The following is an 11,992-nucleotide window of genomic DNA, read 5'->3' as shown; positions in this document are numbered from 1 at the left end:
GAGGCTAAGAATGTTTGGCCAAGGAGAGAGAGGAGATACTAAACGCCAACAGTGGTGGCAAATCTGCCAAGAACTTCACCGGAAAAGAAAATAAATGAAGAGGCTAAGAACGCTTGGCGCAGGTGGCTACGGAGAGGTCTACATGGGCGTCCTTGAGGATGGCACCATCATTGCTGTCAAGTGCGCTAAGCTCGGAACACCAAGGGCACAGATCAGAATCCTGTGTAAGGTGAACCATCGTAGCCTCGTTCGACTGCTTGGGTCCTGTGTTGAGCTAGAACAGCCCTTCATGGTCTATGAAAACATCCCCAATGGGACCCTTTACGAGCATCTACACGGTCTTCATCCTGGCGGGCGGTCAAAGCTCACCTGGCACCGGCGGCTTAGCATTGCTCTTTCGGTTTTTCTCAGTAAAACAGGGGCTCCGCCCCTTTCTCTTTTGTTTTTAATGTTAAATCAGGGGTAGAGCTCCATTCTTCTTCTTCTTCTTCATGTACAACCTGCACAAAAACAGGGGCTCCGCCTGTGAATGCCACCACTTCCTGGCTCTGGCAGCTAGCTAAAGCCCATGTTTGCTCTTTCGGATTTTCTCAGTAAAACAGGGGCTCCACCCCTTATTCTTTTATTTTTGATGTTAAATCAGGGGTGGAGCTCCATTCTTCTTCATATACAACCCGCACAAAAACAAGGGCTCCGCCTGTGAATGCCACCACCTCCTGGCTCTGGCAGCTAGCCAAAGCTCATTTTTGCTCTTTCAGTTTTTCTCAGTAAAGCAGTCTCTTTTATTTTTTATGTTAAATCAGGGGCGGAGCTCCATTCTTCTTCATATACAACCTGCACAAAAACAGGGGCTCCGCCTGTGAATGCCCACCACCTCCTGACTCTAGCAGCTAGCCAAAGCCCATGTTTGCTCCAACGACGTCGGCGTTCACCAACTATGGCAAAAGCGAGACAAGTTTGGTTGTCCAAGTGTCAGATAATGGAGACTGCCAGATCCATAGCCTGCGGTTCTGTTCTACTGGACTACTTGCGGACCGATGGAGACGGAAACCGCAGGTTCTGTTCTTCTGGATTCAGAATTGGGAACTGGATTCGGAATTGAAAACCAGTTGCCGTGGCCGCCATCGCTTGCGAAAACGATACCAAAATCACTGTCACCCGCGAAAGTGGTCAGATATAGATGACGGTAGTGGTGGCGATGGCGACGGAGAAACAGGGAGTGGAACAGTTGCAGAGTGGTTCACGGTAGCTGCCGCCAGGGAAAGAGACGAAGGGTAAAATTAGGTTTTAAAAAAAATTATACATCACGTAGGAATATTAATGAATATTAACAAGATCAAGATGTCCATTCGCTAAACACTAGGAATAATTTAAGAGATTTACCCAAGAAATTAATAGTTCACATGTTCAAACATGAGTTCAAGTTTCATGTTTTATAATTTTATAGAGAGGAAGAGATTGAATAAGAAAATCCTACCACCACAAACTAGTGAACATGAGTAGAAGGACCAAAATATAGATGAGATTTAAATGGGTATTATAGGGATTTTCAAGGCATAGTACCCCTGGTTCTGAGGGATAATAGGATAGAAATGGTGTACATGAAAGACAATATTTAAATCATTTATAAAAATATTGAAAAAATAAAATAAAAATACTGAATTGAATATTGATTCTACCAAGTGGGAGAGTTTATATGCTCTCATCGAATTGATAAATATGTCTATTTTTTTTTTAACCCCAAGCTTTGCTCCATTATTAACCATTATCAAACAAAAATATAATAGGGGAGGACTTGGCCCGCCTTACCCCAAACCTAGAGAGTTGATCTAATCCTTCACAAATTCAATCACATTCAAACAAATATATCATACAAAAATAAATAAATAACTAGATAGATTTTAACAATATACAAAGAAGGGAGATCCATATAATCATCTCTAAGCAATTTAGAGAGGGTTCTAGGAAGGGCTGATTCACTTTCGAAAATCTTAAAACTTCTTTTATTCACTCCCAAGTTAATTAAAATAGTCAGCACGTTTATTTCCTTCAAAGAGAATGAATAAAACCCAAATCCACATAATGCTAAAAATGCTTGTGATCCTTGTAATAACTAGTAGGCCAAGGGTGTATGGTAGGGGTGATCATGAGTCGAGCCAGGCTTTGCACTTATGATAAGGGCTATAACTTAGGCTCTGGCCCTGCCCGGTCCGAGGTTTTAGGTCTAAAACATAATTCCTAGCCTAGGTTTATACGGGCCTACACCAGGCGGGGCCTTATTCTGGGCCAATGTCACTCATATATAAAACATTACATATCTATAATATTTTATATTAAATGACATAACATGCATATAAAATTATTTCATATATTATATAATATAAATTATACATATCATGTTATAATATTTAAATATATGCGGGCCGGGCCTGAACACAAAACCTAGGCCCAAGCCCAAAATTTCTGATCTAGGCTTGTGCGGGTTGGGCCACGCCGGGCTGAAATGATCACCCTTAGTGCATGGTAACACCAACTGAACAATCCGCCAAAATAGGATTATCGCTTTCCACCATGCCTTTCTCAATACATATTTTAATGCCATCTAGAAGAGTAAGGAATTCATCGTGAAAAAACTCCATCCATGTTAAGCTTGAAGGGAAACTGATACAAGAATTTTCAAATAACCCACCACACAATTAACCTCTTTGAGAGAGGTTTGATGGGAATATGAAAGACTTAAAAAACAGAGAATATTGGAAGATGTAATATTATGTTGTTTCCTCATCCATAATACTAATTTCCACCAACTTGGGGTGAGCAAGAAAAACAAAAAAATCGAAGTGAACTAAAAAATTGATTGTAATTGAACCGATCGGTTTGGTATTTTAAAAAAATTGAAGGTACCGATTTAGTTACGGTTAACCAATGTAGAAAACCGGCAGTTAACCAAATAGACTAGTATACATATAATTCTATATATTTTAGGTACATTTATGTATATTATGTATACTTTTTATATTTTTTATATATTATAAATTAATGAATATGCATTACATATATCATTTATCATATAAAATATAATATTTTAAATATTTCTGATTTTTTATTATATCTTTATATATTTTTAACAATATATATTATAAATATAAAAACCAAAAAACCAACAAACCGAATCAATGATTAACCGAAATGGTCCACCAATTAACTGATTGACTTCAATTTGGTCTTGATTATCAGTTTACAGAAACCGATGATACTGATTTAATTAAAAAATAAACCATGAGCACCCATAACACCAATCATGGTTTAATAGAATCCATGAGGAGCATCCCTGGTGATGAGACTTTATTCTCACAAACTCTTTTACATCATTCTTTCCATAGAATGATTGAGGGAGCAATAGATATAATAATTGAGAATCTCTAGTACAAATATTTTAATATATGTATTTTATTATATAAATAGTTAATTTGGTTTTTTCCATTAACGGAACTTCCAAACTTGAAAATCAAAACCATCAAACTTAAAATTTTCGATTCGATTTTTTACTTTTGACAAAACAATGCTTACACCTACTACTACATACAGCAGTTTGCATTTGCTCGTGTAATTCTTTCCATAATCTATAACAAAAATTAGGTTTTTCCAGTAACGGGATAGGAGTGATCTAATATACTTTGAGGTGATCAAATTGTCCAAAATGCTTTTGTTTCGATTCTTTCGAAACACTTTGAGTTGATCAACTTATGGGGCATCCTTAAGTGGGCTTGAAAATTTGTTGCCAACTATGGAAATAGTTTTTCTCATAAAATAGTTGGCATTCACTTATGATAAAAACCTGTAACATTTTTTATCATGTTAATTTTGGTGGTGGGCATTTTACTATGAACAGTGAAGCATGATTTCTCATTGTTGACCAATTGGTCTGATTTATCCAAATCAAATCTTGTTTATTAAATACATTGTGTTTTAGAAAATAAATAATAATTAATGATACATCATTTTCAAGGCATAGATTGACACCTACCAAAACTTAGGATCTGTTTGGTTCGTAGTCGGAATCGTAATTAGAATCAAAATCGGAATGGTCTATTCCTATAAGCTGTTTGGTTCAGACAGGAATGAGAATGATCATTGTAATCAGTAGGAATTGGATTTCATTCCCAATGAAGGGGGAGGGAATGACCATTCCTTCAAATGGGGGATTGCCATTCCACCAGGAATAGGAATGGGATTCCAATTCCGCCCAACCAAATAGTTGGAACCAGAATAGCCCATTCTGATTACGATTCCAGACCCTTATTCCTGCAAACAAAACGGGGCCTTAGAAAATTAGAAGGGTATTGTCCATGTGAATTGTTTTTTCTTGTTCTGAGTTACAAAAACAAATTAAACCATCTACTTTGACGAAAATTTGGTTACTAAGATAAAAACATGGAAAACATGTTATTGATTATATACATGTTTTTTTGTACCAAAACTGAGATAAAAATGTGCTCTAGAATTTCTGGTGTAAGAATCATGTTTTGGTATAATGATCTCTCATCAACTTTTATAAATCATATAATATATGTACTCTAAAATTTGTTTTCGTCTTTAAAAACCATCATTTTAACGGTTTCAAACATATGAATTGATTATTTTTTGAAATCAAAACAAACTTATTTTTGCTTCTCAAAACAAAGACATATTTCGAGAACCATCATGGGATCACTGATGATGCTTGGTAGATTTTCAAACTGAGAAGTAAGAGGAAAAGAAAGAGCATATATGTTTCTTTCTGGTTTTAGGTTAAATTAGACCAATTTGATGCTGATCCTGACTATCTAAATATAGCTCCGGGTAGAAAAAAATTATGGGGCCCAAACAAAATACGACTTATTGCTTTTTAATGAATAAGTTATTAAGTAAGTTGTGAGCTCGTTCTAGATGAAGCTGAAATTGGGTTGATTGCTATATATGATAATATCTTAAAATATTTTATTATATAATTATTTAGGGGGCGTTTGGTCTACAACATATGAATGTTTTTGTCTTCATTTGTTTTTGAAATTGTCACAGCAGTGAGAAAAAAAACATGCTTTTGAATGGTGTTTTTGTTTTGAAAAGCAAAAAAAACAATATGGTTTTGTTTCAAACAACAATACATGTTTTTCTTTTCTTGGTAACATCAATACATGTTTTTGAAACAATCAAAATAGTGGTTTTTAAAACAAAAGAAAATTTTATGGTATATATATTATATGGTTTATGAAATATGATATTAAACGACCAAATAAAAGCATGTTATCTAAATTAGAAATTCAATAATACACTTTCTTTTTTGTTAAAGCTTTGGAAGCATAAAACACATATACAACCAAAAACAAGTTTCTTGCTTTAAAAATCAATTTGTTTTCAAACTAACCGGCTTTGTTTTGTTTTTGAAATTTGCAGCAACAATGAAAACAACATCACATTGGAAAATACGCCCACAATAAGTTATTCAGTTCAGCTACCGCAGCCTTTGTGTTCTAAAGCCTATTGTTCTTCTCAACAAGATTGATTTCTTTGTTTCTAAATTATGTTGTTGAATAGAAGGGCACCAAGAGGTTGATTCATAAAAATTTACCAATCAGTGACATTGCATAGGGAATTAAGCCATTTGGAAATTTACATCCCACTTTTTAAATATTAAGGCTGCATTTGGAAACGATGCAAATTGAGTGTAAATCCTGGTTCAGGGTAAATTTGTAAATTGGTTCACGTTTGCCTGTGTTTGACAACATTACATTTATGCATTGACAAATGACAGATCAATGCATATTTACACTGATAATAAGATGTAAAAGTACATCAATAAAAAAGATGTAAATTTGTATTCAACTGAGGTTTTAATAAAAAAAAACATCCATTACAGCTAAAGTTAGTTTGTATTTATCCACATTTTCACTCTTTGGTTCCTGAGGCAAGAACTTTATGTAGATACAAATGTTACAACCTCTCCATTTCTATGAGCCACTTGATACAAAAAACATAAAAAAAGAAAGAGTATACAATTATTCATTGCTAATGCAAAGGATCTGTTGCATGACCCCAAGCTGGGCTTATTCATATTCCAGACCAAACATAATTTGTAAGATGTAAAACAAAAAAGGCGATTGCAAATTTAGAGAAATTATATTCTATCTCTCCTTGCAAATCTTCCCCCAAGTCTTCCTATCTGCTTCAGCAATCTCCATTTCTTGATTTCGTTTGTTCAGAAAATTCTCTCTGGAAATTGGTTTACAGCTCAGAGTTAGTTGATTTGATCAGAGAAGTTGAGAGAAAGCATTTAGTGAAGCAATAATTATCTGAACACCTAAACAATTACCTGCATACAGTTGTTGACAAGACGGTCAATGAGATTATATAAAATGTCTTTTTTGCATTCATGATGGACTTGAATCCCTAATAGGAAACGGGATTCAGTTAATGCAGAACCCGTTCCAACAGCCATTATAGCTTTGCATTGGGAATATCTCCCGATGAAATAAAACACATAAATACGGAGATGTTCCTGATGCAAGGCTGTAAAGGCTGTTTGGACATTGCACTGAAAAGGAAAGGTGGAATTTCCTTCAGAAGTTCAGATCACCAACAAGGCTACTTGGATGCAGATCACCAGCCAACCTGACTTTCCTCAACCCAATGTCCCAACCACACTAGATGCTCTTCCTATCATGCCCACCCAATGCCCTGCACAACACCTAAAAACAAGAGCTCCTACCCGCAAGAACTCTATCCACATCTACTCACAAATCACTACATTTGTGCATTGGAAACATCTCCCCATGCATAATAACATGTAAGAGCGTGAGATATTTTCCATGTGTGCCTGTGATCTCATGTGGGTAGGAAATCCGGACTCGATCAATACATATTGGTGAAAATTGTGGAGTCACTTCAGCTATGCATGTGTGGGACTGATCATAGACGTTTCAGGTAAACAAAGTATATATTTTGTATTTACCATCAACTAAAAATGTTTCAGGAAGAAACAGCAATGGTAAGTCTCTTAATAAATGATTGAGAATCATAGCATACTTGGTGCCCAAACAAATTCCAAGCACTTTCTTCTCCATGGCATACATTGAATCAAGATGCAAAGCCTTAAGACCCAAGCGTCATTTCCATGAGCATCATGGGAACTACCACTAATCACAAATCCATGGTTTATGAAGCTCATCTGCGTCAGGAAATTCTCCTTCTACAACCTAAACAAATCCCACTGCTCCCCCTTTTCCCCAAATGCATCAACAAATACATTGAAGTATCCACCATATACATTCTTCACGTAATCAGAGTCCCAAGCTGCTAGTAACAAAGCATATCTCTTCTCCCCAACAAGTTTCATTTTCCCACAAACACAAACTCACACAAACGGAGGAGAGAGAGAGAGAGAGAGAGAGCTGCTTGAACTAGAAGGTATGAAAACGGATTGGAAGTGTTAGCACCTAATTAAGTCTCAAATCCAACTATGAAACGCTGGATTTGAGGACAAGCAATGGAGGCTGCTAAACAACTTTTTTGATCCCTCGTTTACCCAAGGACTTACTGGAGGCCAAGATGTAAGAACAAAGGAGCAAGGAGCTATGAGTTCAGGCTTTAGAAAACGTGTATTAGGAAATTTCAGAGTTGCTCTTGAATCATGGCTTACATTCAGGTACTTCAGGATTGCTTGACCTTCTTGGTGACCCACGAGAACGGCTGGAAATGAGAAGTGGAGGTAAGGTTCTATGTAATTACCTATGTATAAGAAGATAGCTATAGCTCCAGCTACTCCTGCGTTGGCAACATTGGGGATTTGTGAAAAAAAAATAACAAAGATTAGCTTTCTTCTCCTTACCAATTCATTTATGTACTAATTGAGGCAAATATACACGCAAGATTACTGGTATTGACATTGCATCCACATCACTCAAAGTGTGGTTGCTAGTATCATGATTAACTTTGTTTCAGACAGCAGAACTGCTATGCAACGGTTTGACATTTCAAAAAAATGAAGCAAAGCATTTGTCCTAAAGTAGAAAGATTTCAGAGAATCTGAATATAAGAATCCTGTTGATGATTAAAAACATGTAAGGAGTTTAGTGATAAAAATTACTGATGGAAAAAAAAGAAAGATTGTTGGAGAAGTTAGAGTTGGTTGCTGCAGAAGTTTTTATATATGTTAACAGTCAACACTGCTATGATGGACTATATTCCATGATATTGTAAGGACCAGTTATTGTGATTTGCATAATTGCATCTCAAACTACTTAAGATAGACAATAGTTGGGATTTCCCTACAAACAATGTAGAATTGCACATATCTAAAAAGTCCATTATTCAATGGTGGTCCCTGAAATCTGGGGTCTTGGGAGGGGTAGACTAGATAGTCCTATCTCCTAATCTTTGGCATTTTCTTTTGAACAAAGTGGTTGCTCTCACTCTCATGATATGAGAGTGCACATATCTTTCATCCAGAAGTAGAATTCAGGGAACTTTTCAAGAAGTTTACTTCTATCCAACTCATGCTTAACACTTCTTTGTGAAAAGTTGTTTATTAGATATGGTTGTTGCTTAACTTATGCCCACTTTCTAAAGGTTTTAGCAACTAAGCTATGCAATACATAAATAGTGGGAATACCTTTGAGTGTTTTATACATTACAAATACATTTATGAAATTCTTCTTTGCTATTTCTTTCTATTGGATATAGTGTCATGCTCTTATTTGTTGTAACGCATTTAAGAATTTGTACACACTACACATATTACATTTGAAAATAAGTTTAATAATGACATTTCATGTAGCCAAAGAAGTGGAGAATTAGCAATAAACCACAAATCATGAAATACAGAATTAGGAAAAACAAAATTCAGTTATATTTCACATTTACATAGCCTCTGAGATCTAAAATTCAAGAGATCAATGACGGGTGACACATATGAGCTAGGGGTAGACCAAAAAGAACATGGGCAGTAGTAAGAAATGAATTGGCACTAATAATTTAATAGTAGATATGGCTTTAAATTGAATGGATTGGCAAAACATGGTTCATGTAACCAACCCCATATAGCTAGGATAAGGCATGGATGGTAATGTCAGTAACATATTAGGGATGGTTGTTTATGACCTGACCTGGCCTACCTATCTGGCTTGCAAAATTTTGGGCCTAGGCACCCATATTTCTCCTAGGCCTGGCCCATCTCGGACCCACATTAAGCCTACAAAAAAATGCAGATCTATGATGTTTCGCTATATCATGATAAACTTGATATTAGTTGCAACCTTACAATGGACTTTCAACCAACAACCATTAATTGTAAATTCAATATGGACTTCAGTCAAATTTAAAATCGCCAAGCCCACCTGTCTTTGTCAAAGGAGCACATTCTGCAGGTTCTACAATAATGTTCGTGACATTGTCCCTGACCAAAAGAGGAGACTTTACAGTTTCATCCTCCGTGCGCTGATCTTTGGAAATAACTACGGCTGTAGGGGCAGCGATCTGTTGTTCGTTGCATGCCTCTGCCCAGTCCGGACGGCATCTGTTGGTGTTGGCGATTCCCTCCGAACTCATTTCCTTGTTGGAGAGGAATGCTTCCAGCAGGCGTTGCATCTCCTGGACGTCTTCCCTAACTTCACGAACCTCCATGCTGGTTTCTGCAAGTTGGTGTTTCAGTTCGTGCACCTTGGAAGACAGCTGCTCCATATCGCCCATGACATTTGGCTCTGATACCAATTGTTATGGTCCCGCACGTAGGATTCCGTCACGGGTCGGTCCACGGTGCGAAAGCTCTACTTTCCCTTGCGCCTTCCCTTGCGTTCAGACCCTATTGCGGAAACTGAACGGGTGATTTGTCCAAGAGACTACCCAAACTCTTCTCACTCTTTTCTTGACTGCAAAACTGAATGCTTTACTTCAATTCGTAACTCCTTAAATAGGATATTATAGAAGGGAATTCCTTGTTGGATTCGGCTAAGCTAAGGTAATCCAACTCAAACTAAAACTCATAATTTCCTACTCAAACTAAAACTCTTAACTCTTAAAATAAGATAAGGATAAGATAAGATAAGGGATAAAGAGATAAGATAGCTAGCAGCGAGTTGGCTTGACGTGTCCAGATAAGGGTGGACCCACCCCTATGAGCTGTTGTGTGGGCCCCGCTCTGCTGCTGCTGCTGGGTGCGTGCACGCGGCTCATGGTGCCGCCGCCGCGCGGTGCATGCGCACATTGCTGCTGCCGCGTAGTGCGTGCGCGCGCCTCATGGTGCCGCTGTCGTGCGGTGCCGGCCGTGTGCGCGGTGCGTGCTGCCGTGTAGTGTGTGTGGTGCGCGTTGCTGCCTGGCAGTGCGTGTTGCGCGCCATGGTGCTGCTGCCGTGCGGTACCGGGCGTGTGCGCGGTGCGCGCTGCTGCCTGGCGGTGCATGCTGCATGCCATGGTGTCGCTGCCATGCGGTGCCGGGCGTGTGCGCGGTGTGTGCTGTGCGGTGCATGCTGCAAGCTATCGACGGTGCGTGTTACTGTGCAGCACTGCCAGACGGTGCCTACTGTTGTGTGGTCTGCTGTGCGTGCCGCTACCTATGACTGTAGAGCAATGCGATGCCGGATGTTGTAACCATAACACATCAGTCCTGAAAATCCCAGTCTTTGGACCAAATTGTCACTCAAGCCACAAAATCTCCTTCTGGATTCTCTACTTGCATTACTATTACTTCAAGGCGATCTCTGTGAGCGTGAATCCTGAAAGCCCAGAAAGCAGAAACCTTCCTAGCTAGTTCCCTCACCCTGATTGTCGATGGACAATAGCTTCGATGTGCATGCCGAGTGTGCAAGAAGCAACTGTATAACAAAACCATTTTTTTGCTAACATTTTCTGCTGCCCCAAGCATGCAAGAAGCAACTGTGCTTAGTTTCTTCACAGTTCCAAAGCTCTGCTCTGTAACGCATCTCCCTTTGTATCTGTGTGTCTCTGGCATTATCTTCACTCAATTACTTTATTCTGTTCTAAAATGCAAAATCATTTTTTATGAATTCAACCATCTCAACTGGGTTTCAAGCAGCACCTAAAGAGCAAGGCTGGACTATCCGATTGAGAGGGGAAGAGTAGGGAGGACAGTTAATGGGGATCCATTTCATTTTAACAGGTCAAATTTTCTCTGCCGTATTCGTAGAAGATTCAATATCCACTATCAGTATTTAGGTGGCTGGAAGAGAGATGTATAACATCATCAGTCTCTAAAAGATACACGCAAAGTGTCAATCGGTAACTATGTTTTATTCCATTTGGTTTTCAGTTAACACTAAAGCGACGAGATATTTGAGATTTTCTCTTCTGGTTTCGTTTTAGCTGCTGAAGGAGCACCTTTTTCATCACTTACAACTGGGGGAAATTGAAAGCTGGTTAAAAAAGCATTGAGTGCACATCTGAAATTTGAATTTTCTACATAATTAGCCTTATTTTCGTGTGTCTGTAGGTTGGTTTTGATTTTAGGGAATGGTTGATAAAGAAAATTAAATGATATTTGATGGTTATTTGTGTCTTTTTATATGCCACTTAACAACAGGTGTCGAATTGTCAAGTACTAAAATGTCTTTCAAAGTTAGGGGACCGAATTGTCAGTCCAGCCAAAGTACAGGGTGCTCATAAAGAATTTTCTATTTAGTTTAGTGTTTTTTTTTTTTTTTTTTTTTCATTTCTATTTGTTATTGGTTTAGTTAATATCAATTGTTTGTTGAAATTCTAAATTTTAAGAGAAGCTTCTTGTGTTTTTTAAGCAAAAGATTTCTATTTTATAAAAGTTTTTAAATGTGTATTTTAGTAAATTAACTTCTTCCATCACTTAAGGTCTTTGTCTGAATTTGGAAATTCAAGAGACTTTGTTGCAAATAAAAGTTCACAGGGTAATTGCCACTAATATATAATTTACCCTCAAAATTATGATGCTTTTTGGGAGTTCAAATCAGCCCTCACAAGAATGCGCCCC

At 37.7% G+C, this 11,992-nt stretch overlaps 1 pseudogene; it reads right to left on the bottom strand.

Moving 5' to 3' along the window:
- Window positions 1–6,164: 6,164 nt before the first annotated feature.
- LOC148847246 (gamma-glutamyl peptidase 5-like) lies at window positions 6,165–7,375 on the bottom strand (annotated as a pseudogene).
- Between the last annotated feature and the right edge of the window lie 4,617 nt (window positions 7,376–11,992).

This window comes from Nelumbo lutea, chromosome 6 (assembly GCF_056320005.1).
Source record: "Nelumbo lutea isolate HS-2025 chromosome 6, American lotus-T2T, whole genome shotgun sequence".
NCBI classification, from domain to species: domain Eukaryota; kingdom Viridiplantae; phylum Streptophyta; class Magnoliopsida; order Proteales; family Nelumbonaceae; genus Nelumbo; species Nelumbo lutea.
The sequence above is the reverse complement of the archived record's forward strand: the minus strand, read 5'-3'. Positions and strand labels throughout refer to the sequence as shown.